This window comes from Pezoporus flaviventris, unplaced genomic scaffold (assembly GCF_033815535.1).
Source record: "Pezoporus flaviventris isolate CSIRO_AGI_PZ_B2104156 unplaced genomic scaffold, CSIRO_AGI_Pfla_v1 ptg000036l, whole genome shotgun sequence".
Lineage (NCBI taxonomy): Eukaryota > Metazoa > Chordata > Aves > Psittaciformes > Psittacidae > Pezoporus > Pezoporus flaviventris.
This window is the reverse complement of record NW_026892584.1, coordinates 1,905,860-1,918,062: the sequence shown is the minus strand read 5'-3', so window position 1 is coordinate 1,918,062 and position 12,203 is coordinate 1,905,860. Positions and strand designations below refer to the sequence as shown.

The following is a 12,203-nucleotide window of genomic DNA, read 5'->3' as shown; positions in this document are numbered from 1 at the left end:
GAAATGCTAAATTGAATATAATCTTCTAGTGTCTGATTAGCTGCCACACCAGCAGCAATAGTAGCAGTTTTGCTACAACAGATCAAAAAAACAAGCTGGCCCCAGTAACCTACAAATAAATAAAAATATCAATACCAGAGCTGTGCTCTTCATTTTATGTTTGGGAATACTGAGCAGCTGCTTGGACAATGCAAAAATGAAACATTCACATGTACTGCCCCTATGAATGATGCGAATAAGAAGTTGCCTTTAAAGTATACTCTGCCAGGATCATGACGGGAAGCACAGAGCTTCCAATACTTCTATTGTTTCATGGACATTAATATTAACAAACCACAGATTAGCCTCAGACAAGTTCAGTAACCTGATCTCTTTTATTGTGCTCTAATCAACACGGGAACAGAAGGGCAATGCCTAATCATTTACAGACAACACCTACACATGGGACTGAGGAAGATTTTGAACGATTTCAGTACAAAATTACAACAGAAATCACCTTTGGCTTACTAGTGGAATTTCAAAGTATATTGATGGAAACCGTGTACAGGGCATGCATGCATTGAAGCTGAATGGAACAACTCTAAGCAGGTCAGCCCAGCAAACAGACCACAGTAATCCTTGAAGTTTAAAGACACCAAAAAAAGTCTGTTGTGATTTTACCTGACCCAGATTATTGTGCAAAGGGAAAACAATATCAGATGATTGATTAGATTGGGAGAAGGTAAAGGCTGGGTGACAGAGCTGTTTTTTTAATAAGAATTGATGTAAAAGAGATTCATAAGCATGAAAATTGACATGGGGAACACTTATGAATTAGGTGTCTAAAGGCTCAAAGGAGTAAGGATCCGGAAGCTGAATAGGATGATAAAGAAGATTCAGCAGCTAAAGCAGCACAGACCTGGGACAGTGAAATATACAGTAATCACTGTTACTGGAGCACAGCAAACAAAAGGACCAAGAAAATAAATGGAGAAGGAGTTGCTAAGCACACTATGTGAAAATCAGAAAAATACCCTTAGGGTTAAGGAAATAACAATGTTGAAAGGTACTAAAAAAAAAGCATTAGGAAAAGAATCAAAAAATGTCCAAGATATGAATAGGGAGGCAAGAAAAAAGTCTAGTCCTCTCTCTTTGCTGAGAATTGTGGCTGTGACTACATATACATTATATACAATTAGCTTCCCAAAACTGTCTGGGATAATGAACCTCCTTGAAGGTGACCGATTCCTTCTCAAGGTGGTTGGTTTGAAGCTTTTTCCATAAAACATCATTCAGCGGCAGGGAGAGGAAAACAACCCAACAGTATCAAGAAGCCTTTTGCCTCTGTGGTGCTCTTGAAATCTTGTTGATCTGGATAAAGGTCACCATTTCATGGAAGAAGTGATTACAATGATTACAACTATGCATAAAGGACTAGGGATTAAGGAAACACTATGCAGTCTGTATCTCCCTCAATCATCAGGACAAGGAGAGCACATAAATAGCACTGTTAAAGGAGCACTGTGAACAGCAGTAAGTAGAAATGAAAGGATTAAGGCTGTGAATTACCATTAGTATTAGCAGCTTTGAGAAGCAGGCAAAGTCTAGGATCTAGAATCCAGCCCTACCAAGTTTTATGTGGAAGAAAAGTGAAGTTAATTAGATTAAGTTCATTAGAAACTCTAAGAAGGAAATGTCTGAATGTGGATAACTGAGAAATACTGCACATGATTACAGACACGGGAGGAAATAGAGCAAGGTATCAGAGTTGAAGAGAAAAGCAGGGCTGCTCCTCCAGTATTGTGCATGCGAAATATACAAATCAGTTGTGGTTTTGTGATGGACCACAGCAGTGCAATTCGAACTCTTCCAGTAGCTGGTTTAGATTTCAAAACTGAAGCAACAAAGAAAACAAATCTGCAAGATACCAGTCTGATATTGGTTTTCATAGCAGGCAGTTATTTGCTACCACCAAGCATTCACACAGAGAGACAGAATACACACATGCTTTGAAAATTAAAGCATGCAATGATGTTGAAGGTGTTTTGAAAACAGAGATGTGCCCTGCAATCTTATGCTGCTGTTGATTGTGAGATGACATTCCATTCAGAACTGACCAACCTTCCACTGAAATCAATTACCAACTTCAGTTTCACTTAATCAGAAGGCAATCACAGCCTGAATTTCATCTGATGCATGAGTAGCCACTGGAAAACTGAAAAATTATTAGGATAGTACTTAAAAATTTATTCTTGCTGAATGCAATGGCTTACTGATAATACACATTTCTGAGTATCTGTGAAATTTGCTTCCTGTTAATGAGTTTGTTGTTTAATTATGAGTTAATTGTTTAGTTGCCTGAACAAATTTAGTATTTTGTGCGTAGAACTATGTGCAGCAAAAATGCAGGCAAATACTATAAAAGTGGGAAGAATGAAGAACTACTTGGGTTTCTTCACTGTATTGAAAACAATGTTTTGTCCACAATTTATACAGAGCGATTAGATAAATGGCTGTTTATTAGTATTTGTTATCTAAATTAACTTTGATGAACAAGACAATTCCTTATGAACCATCATGAAATGGTGGCATCTCAGAATATGGCATCAGCCCTGCAGTATGGAACATTTTTCTATTTTGTAGACAAGTTTCATGTCTCATTGTGTATCTACTTCAAAAAACTACTGCAAGGCAATTGCATCATGAGAGATTACACCTTTTTCCTATGTACCAAGCAAGCGTATATTCAATTTTCAGAGATATGTATGGCAAGCAACATTAGGATGGGTAATCTGTAGAATTTAAATGAGGTGTTGGTACAAATTAAACATATCACCAGGGTAGATACAATATGCAGTAAGCCAGCATCAAGCTCATTACCTCCCTAACAAACAGGGCCGATTCCTTCGCTAGACACAGGCCCTTGGCATCTGCAGCTTATATCTATTCTGCAGCAAATGAAAACCCAGGAACCACTGAAGGAACCAAGCTTGCTTTCTGGTGCATTGCAAGACTTCAAACCACATTCTGCTGAAGCAGTGAACTGACTGAGCAACAGATCTATTTATTCAGGAAAGCAGTGCAGAAAGCATTCAGGCAGCAAAGATACTTAATGCATGTCTAATGAAGGATAAAAGACAGAAAAAGTGCGTACCTAATTACTGCAAGAAAAAAAACCACTCAATTATTGGTGAATTTAATGTTTCAACCCTTTCACAAACCCCTTCAAAACACTGTCAAACCAGGTAAGTAAAAAGACAATAAGAATCAATTCATCAGTTTACATGAAGATCAATTATTATTTCTAGGTGCTCTTTTCCTTTCATAATTTCTAAAGAATTGCAGTAAGCCACGTAGCAACTGCTTTAAGGAAACAAATCAGAACTGATTTAGTGGTGCTTCATATGAAAACAAAAAAAAAAGAAAATTAAGATAAATACAGTGTTCAGATTCTGAACACTCTTCAAGAGTCTCCAGTTAATATATTTAAATCCACATGAGAATTTAAAAACTATTCACTATAAGTAAGGATGGTTAATTCACCCATTTGCCTTTCATACCGAAATACAGTTGGGCTTGAAATTTTACCTATAAAATGTATTCTGCAGAGCTGTGCTGGATTCTTGTGGCATGCAGACAGTTCAGCAAATACTGAACTTGGCATGCTAGAAAAATTTTGCTAACACAGAAAATTTCACACAAATCAGCATACCCAATATACCTTCTTTAATTTAACTGCAGGCTTATTGCACACCCTCATAGAGACACAGAGCCCTGAAATACCTGAGCAGATTGGATTACAAAGGAGCAAATGACAAGGAAGGTGTGCCATCTTTATGACTAATTTAAATTAGACTTTGTAGCATCCAAAAATTGCCAGCGTTTCAGTATTGAGACCATAAACTGCCAATTTCATCTCTCTTGTCTAGGTCTATAAACATTTTGAGTAACAGTCGATCTTGCCAAGATATTCTAAAATCACATTTTACTAAGGCCTCCTAGTCACAGGGCACATACTGTATAAAATCATTGGTCACTAAAATTAAAAATTAGCCACATCATGTTACTTAGCTCTTTCATTATCTCATTTCATCATTACTGGACCCACTCTGCCCTTCACTTTTGTTGATGTGAAATGAGAATACTGTTAAACTGCAGTAAACAGAATGATGTTTGTATTACAGTGGGCTCACTGTTGCCCTGGGTTTAACATAGAGGCAAAAATCTCTTCATCTATAAACTGCAGAAATAGTATATTTTGATTCATAAATAATATTTTTAAAATGTAGCATACTACATTAAAATAACACATTCGTTTCCTGACATAATTCCCTTCCTTTACATGAATTACTATGCACTGAGAAAGCTTAATTTCAATTCGTGTAATTAAAAACCCCACTGATTTAAAATATTCAGTAAAACAAAATGAAAACATTTGAGATTTCATCAATAGCAATTCTGCTTTATGTTTTAAAAGGAAATCAAATTATGATTATGATGATTATTTTTATTCCTTTCCTCTCTTTGTTTCCCCTCAAAAATTGACAATGTCATTGAAGTCAAATTAAACATCTGTTTGTAACATAAGCAGGAGTGCTCCTGACAGCTGCTACTGCATGGCAAACACTCTACAGCTGCTGGGTTCTTAAATTAAAAACTATTTTCATTTACAAACAGCAAACAGCAAGAAAATTATGGAGTCTGTTTATTTATTATGTTTTTAATCATGCCACTACTTGACATTTATGAAAATAGAGACTCTACACTAAAGACTTGGCCAGAAAGAAATCAGAGTTCTGATTTATTTCTCCACTTACTGGGAGCAAAATTCAGACAACATCAGGTTTCAGTGCAAGATACTTCAGATATATTCCTTCCTTACATGTCTTAAATATTTTTGCATTTCCTGTCTTGTATATATAAATAGATGCAATAACTCTTTGAGGATTTATCCTCCTTCAACACAAATTTTGTCAATAAAAAAATACTACCAAAGAAAATATTTTCTTGATTTTTTTTTTGCATAAATCTAAGATTTCTAAATACACAGACCCCAAATCTCAGATTTTATCTTTTTTAAAAAAAAAAAATGCTTACACATTACTTACATCAGAAATAGATGGCAGGAATTTTTGGGCAGCAGTATTCATGTGTTCAAAACAAATGATTTTGCTTTTTCATGTGTTTAGAACTCAGGTGTAACTCACTGAAGAGTTTCAAGTTCAGTGTAGCTATGCACATACATCAGTATTTGCATTAATAACATGAATAGAGAACAAGTGCCTGACTGCAGACAGTATCAAGCTGTAATTATATAACATTGAACACAAAGTCCTAGTTTTAGATAAGAGCAATTATTTGTACAAAGAAATGGAAAAGCAAATGAGAGAAGCATTTGATAGCAGGATGAAGGAAGTCTAGTAAATGTTCTCTTATGAAAAGCAGCAAACACTGCTGGAAGCACTTTCTCTAGGACCACATGGAGACATGTAAGGCATCTGTAGGATTACAATGCCCAGTTCTGGGCATCAAAATTCAAGGACATGGATCATATGGGGTCAGGTCAGACAAGGCTGATAAGAACAATCAGATTTCTAGAAGGGCGGCTTGAAAAGAGGGTTACAGTACCTGAGAATAAGGGGCATCAGAGGAATCGTATTAGCAAAACGGTAGCAGTAATACGTAAGTATTGGCACCACTTTCTTATGGAAACTGCCAAAGCTCCACCTCTAAGAAGAAAGGAAGTGGACAGGGGCAACTCATTCATAGTACATCCTATTGTCATGCTGTTGTCAGACAGTAAAAGACCTGGGTATTTCACAAAAATCCCTTCTGACATCATTTATCACGGCTTCTCTATTTATCTTCAAGCTTTGGATCAGAAAGTAGATCTATATAGTATCGGTATAGTAGCACTACAAATGACATACTTCTTCATGTGATTTTTTTTTCCAGGTGCACAATTTAAACACATAGTAGGTACTCTTAACAGTTATGACAATGTAGAAGGACCAAGAAACTCTGCATGGATTATTTCTAAGAAATAAAAATGAAAGTTTTAAATATCCCATACATCTCTCTAAGTATCAGATGTGAATACAGTCCACTTCTGATCAGCTCTGTGTTTGAGTCTATGTTGAACGTGAACTTGAATAATTAATCTCAATTGCAGATTTTTCCAGAAAATCTGGAGAAAATTCAACAATGATCAAAATGGGAACTGACATCAGTGTCTTACCATGAAGCATGTTGTACTATTCTAACGCTGGCATTCCTACCCCACTGCTCATCAAAAGACACTTTTGTTAGTTTGTTTGTTTCTGTTAAAAGCTTGTTTTACAAAAAACAAGTATTTGTGCAAAATAGTAACCAATGAGAGTACTTGCACATTAATTCCAAGTACCTCAAAACGTACCATGACATTGATTTTTCTAAATATGAAATTATTGTAGGCATTTTGAATGTACAGTCTTCCATAATAAAGCCATAACTATATTCCCCTTACCGCTAAGAGAAAAGACCGTCATTTTCTTACTACCTTTTATTTTCCACATTGTGTTTCTACTGCTTTGTGCTCCTGAAAGAGTAAACCCTTCTTCCAGTAGCAAACCCATTAAGATTCTTTGCAACACTACGCCCTTGCAAACAAAACAGCATTTGAATGAATCTACCTAGATTTTACAGGATCACTATATTAATTGTGCTGCAACAAAGATTATTTAGAATACCAAAAAATTACAAGAAAATCCATTTACAAAGTTCCAAATTCAGGTGTTTCCATTGTGAAGTTACACAAACAATATTCTATCTGTGAGAAACTAGAAGTGAAACAGATTATTGTTTTAAATGTAGATGTGTTTAGTCAGTAGATCCAAGGGACTGCTACTGTGTACATTAAAACGCAAATATGCATTTCTACAACTAAATATTAGAGCTGCTATAAATACAGAAGGTGTATAGGAATGTGGGTTATTCTTCTTTCATAATACAAGTAAACTCTCTGTGGGTGTTTAGCCTAAAAAATGAAATACAGAGCAGTTAGTTACACTGCGATATTTACATTTTTGTCCTTTTTTTGTAAAAAAAAAAAGAAAATAGCTGGATGAAGAAAACATTTAAATTATTTTTAAGTAATTAGAATAGTACAATACTAACTGTCATAGTAAAGAAAACATTTAAATTATTTTTAAGTAATTAGAATAGTACAATACTAACTGTCATAGAAAGTTTAACACAATCTTTTCTGTCTTGCAGTGTTTTATAGAGTCACTGGCCTCTATTTACATTTGAGAAAACAGAGGCATTGAAAAATGAGTTGAGCTGTAATAATTGTGTGTGAAAAATAGGAATGGACCCAAATCTACTCACTTCCAATCTATGCCCCTAGCCATTTAAAGCTGTGTACATTTCTGTTACATCAGTTTCTAAAAGTGAAGAGCGGAGGAAAAATGACAGCATGTCAAAAGAATTGCATATGGAAACTGCACATTTTCTATATATCAAAGGTTGCATTTGTTCTAAGGACTGTTAGGATGTACAGAAATATCTTAGATTGCTAACTTAATTGTGTAGAAATACAGAAAGTGTCTACATAAAATATTTAAGCTATGCACAAAGAAATATTAAGCTATGCTGTTATTATCTCTATGAAAAATTAAGTTCAGAAGCAGTTTACTGCTGCTGTCGAGTAGAGGTTAACTGGAAGATACAGATTGGTATTTCTTTAAAGATTAGCACAGGAATTTTGATCATTTGCATGCAGAAGACATTAATTCCACTGGGAAAATCAATATAGCTATTTACAATATGAGAACTGTTACCTTCTATTTTTCCACAAACTGTATATAATTGTTACTAAAAGCTCTTGCTGGGCAAGGCAGCGAGATTATTCTCTGTGTCTCCTTGGCCATTATATTTAGTCATAATGGAAAGCTTTCAGTAAATGCTTTATAACTGTGCTCAACTGCTTCAGTATTAGCACTCCCATAAACAGGCAGGTAAAATTGTTGACACATATCTGAACAGTTGCACAGGAGGACTGAAACGATAATTAGAAAAGACTGAATAACAGGCTCGATACCCAATTCAAACAAGCAGGGTTTTTTGTTGTTTGCTTTTATACTTCGAATATTCGTAGAATCATATTATAGTTAGGGTTGGTACACTGAAGTTGTTCTCGTAGTTATGGTAGCTTTGCTACAATAGCACAACTACCTAAAAGATGATCTACTAAATATATCATAGTTTTTATATTAAAATTCCTCTACTCTCTGACTACATACAAGCCAACCCCGATGTAATTAAAATCATGGAGATCATTACGTATGCAGAAAAACAATGTTTCACAATTTTCCTGAAAAAATAGAAAACATTTCCCTGGATATGTCTCAGAAAATATTTCTAGAAACATACAGTAGAAATATTATGATAAATGCAATGATTTCTGCAAGTAGTAATGGTAATAAACGCTATTTATAGATACCAGGTTTCAATTTGTTGGCTATTTAATTATATGCATAGCAGAAAGAAGGAACTCGTCAGCAAGAACTTTTGTTACATTTCCCATACAAGTCACATCCATTGCCTGAGAAAATTATTCCAGGAGCCAATCAGAGGACTGTGGTTTCTTTTCTAAATGGCAAATTGAATACAACTTATCTGCATACAGTCATCATTCACTACATCAACAATTAATCTCAGACTCAGCAAAAATCACCAAATGCTAAAGGAGAAAAAGATAATTACGATCTAGCAATACTTGACTCCATGAGATCTGCACCAGCTGACAGATAGAAACAATTTGGATGTTAACAAGATTCTCCCTACCATGAAATTTTAATATGTGACAACTAAGACAATTTACAACATTTTCTTCACTCTTGTATTATATTATGGAATTCTAGTATATATTTTATATATATATGTGTGTGTATATATTATGTATGTATGTATATATAATTCTAGTACTTCCAGAAAACTATTTGTTCTGAGTTTTCCATCAATTACAGTGGTCAGACCTCTACCTGCCTGCTCAGAGACACCTAATCTGGAGGAATCCAATTAATCAGTCCAATCTAGGAATATGGGGCTAGATGAGGCCTAAAAGAGGTGATTCTCCATCACTCCTGAGAAACTTTTAATGACCGCTTATAAATGTTAGAAAGCAAATGCTTTCTGAAGTGCCCAGAAATCTAGTAAATAGGCTTTAGAACAGAAATTTTTATCAGAAAATGAAGGCGATGATCTGATCCTATCATATGATTACATGGCACCTTAGCATCCAATCAATCACAAGACACAAGGGAAAGCAAGTTAGGATAAGATCTTGAATTCCGAACATGCATGCAAGTAGACTGCGCACAGTGTAACAGTTCAGAATGGTCCAGATACGTACATTTAACCACAGAAGCAAGAAAAATATTGTTGCAAGCACTTTCCTGCTCCTGCTGATAGCTTTGGGTAACTTCTGAAGCTAGCACAGTTCCAGAGGCAGCCAAGTGAATCCTTATTGCTACGTAAGACCCAAGAGCATTCTGTTGATTTATCTTTTTATAATAACTTTGTTCCACACAGCAAAACTTCCCATTCAAGTACCTAGTGCTGTGATGAGTTTCACTACACTGATACCTGATGACGCATTCCATTTTCATTAGGTCATTCTAAAAATCAAGGTGTTTGAAATTGTCTTGCAGTGTCTGAAGCCATCCCCCAAATGATACACTGTTTCTCCAGTTCATCCATCTGCAGAAATAGTTTCAAGAGCTGGTATGCTGGAGTTGGTGCACCTTCCTATAACTGGATTTAGCTGCACAGTGTTCCTAGCATACATCAGGCAAGTGAAAAGAGGGCTTAAAGCCAGAGGGTCTCCTGAGTACTGTGTGAAATCTAAGCAGTCTTGTGTCTTCAGTGAGACTCAAGCACAGCCTTTGGAAAAACAGAGCCTTGGCTACTGTTTGCATCCTGGAAGTACATTCAGCACAGTGGCAGTTTAGTAAAGAGCTGGGAAGATTTGAACTCTTAGGCTACTTCAGTGTCATCACGTAGTGGGAATGAAAAGAATGGATGAATTGTCCCTGACTAAGCAATTATGAATTACCATTCAATGTTGCACTATTTCCCTCTTCCTCCCCTCAATTCTAAGCTTTTGCACAGCAAGCGATGTTTTGGAAAGCAAAGTAGTGATCATATTCTCCTAAACATTGTAGTTTTCAGTCCCCCAGGAAGCTAGCATTATACACACGTGCTAGTGCCAAAAGATTTAGCATCCCTTACTGAACCCTAGAACTGCAAATTACCATTTCTGTGTTACATTATGCTTGCCACAACCAGACTGACCACTAAGCCTAGAAAGCATTGAGAAGAAGTCAAATGGGGGCAATTGTTTCTATCACAGGTAACAGACTTCACAGACCATGACAAAAAAAAAAAAAAAAAATTCCCAACCTGCAGTATTAGTCCAGGAAAAACTTCCTGGAAGCCTCTATACTTAATTGTCCCATTATAAACCTAAAAAAAGACCCAATATTTAGCACTACAACCATATTAAGTTTTATGGATCGCTATGCTTTACTTCTGACTACGTTTAACTTTTCTATATATTGAAGTCAATTGTGCAAAGGAAAAAGTATATCCTTCTGTTTCAGAACAGGCTCCAATATGCTGCCATTCTGGTTTGGAAATTCTGAAAAAAAATGTTCAGACAGTCTCCAAGGACTGAAACAGATATGTATTGATAATAAAAAGCTACATACACTCCATCACACACAGAAAATAGAAAAATACAGATGGCTTTTGTGTCCTCTAAAGGTCAAGGTTTCAGGATTTTTTCATTATGACTTTGGACTTAACTATTTAAAATAATTACTGCTTTTAGACCTTCATTTTTATCATATTATTAAGCCTTCACAAATGACAGAATAATTTTGATAATTGCCTCCAACATGTCTATGCTCTTCCATGGGAGCTGACCATAAAGAAGGGTTATAGAGTGCTGACTGTAAATTCTAATTTGGATGTGGTCAAAGCTTTACATACAAAAGAAAAAATGCAAATGTTAATGCCAAAACCACAGTGATTGCTATGTATGATGCCACAGAGGACTGCACCACAACACAAACAAAATGCCACTTTATGATGTTAGTATCTGGCATCAGCAACTTGTACTATCAGTGACTGTTTCATTCTTTCTCTGAACTGCCCTCGGGAATTGGGCAGTCACCCTCGGAGCTCAATAAAACCACTGGGAGCAAGCTTGCATTTTTCACATAACTAGCAAAAGGAGAAGAAAGAGAAGCACAGGGTAAGGGGAGAGCAAGTCATGGACCAATGTTGCTGGTGGCAATTTTGCAGCCTGCTCAGAAATCAGCTGCAATTTTAATAACACATTTTTCTGAATTGCACTGAACTATCTTCAGTGCAACCTTTACCCTAGCATCTCCTTAAAACACCTGGAATTTTTTATGTCTCTGAAGGTGCCCCCAGTACTGACAAGACTCTCTGAAATCCTTTGGTCTACTGTAGGGCACATCTTGGCAGTTGCAAAGGGTAATCACAGACACAGATTCAAAGCAAGCAAAGAAATCCCAATTTTCCATGCATATTTGACCAACCTGTCCTATTAAATATGACAAGCAAAATCTTAAGAGATAAGACAATGTTTCTCTGACAGTTTCCTCTGACACTTCTCATAGTAAGAAGTGCCTTAAGGTGTCTACAGACAAATGAGCGGCCCTAAAGCAAAGTGCACCTACATAATGTTACTTTTGTCTGTTGCTAAAAAGCATGGATGCACATGCTTTAAAATAGCCTATAGAAAAAATAGAAAAACATCAGATCACCAGGTCAAAAATCGAAGCACTCACCTTGAAACAAGTAAATCAGTTTTTACTGATAAAGGTCAGTTTAGAAAATCCCAACTCTACAGAAAATCCCTGTTAATCATCTGAATTAAGATCATGTGTTTTATCCAAATCTCAAATGAAGTAATGGAAATTTAACCTTTAAGATTCAGAATCTTCAGATTTTCACATGAAATAAATGACTGAGAGCCTACCCAGTTCAATTAGGGTTACCAATTCAATAGTTACTGAAGGCATGGAGTAACTTTGATTACTTGGGCTTTAAGTTGCTAATATTTCATCGTGCAAGTAGTACAACCCTTGACACAATGTGTCAAAGAAGAAAAAAATATGTAAGAACACCAGTAGTTCCTAATCTAATAAATA

The 12,203-nt window shown here is 35.8% G+C and overlaps 1 protein-coding gene across 1 annotated transcript in view; it reads right to left on the bottom strand.

The window, feature by feature from the left end:
- The window catches only part of SPON1 (spondin 1), a 195,429-nt gene that overhangs the window by 143,503 nt on the left and 39,723 nt on the right, over positions 1–12,203 (bottom strand). The gene's annotated exons all lie outside the window — the stretch shown is intronic.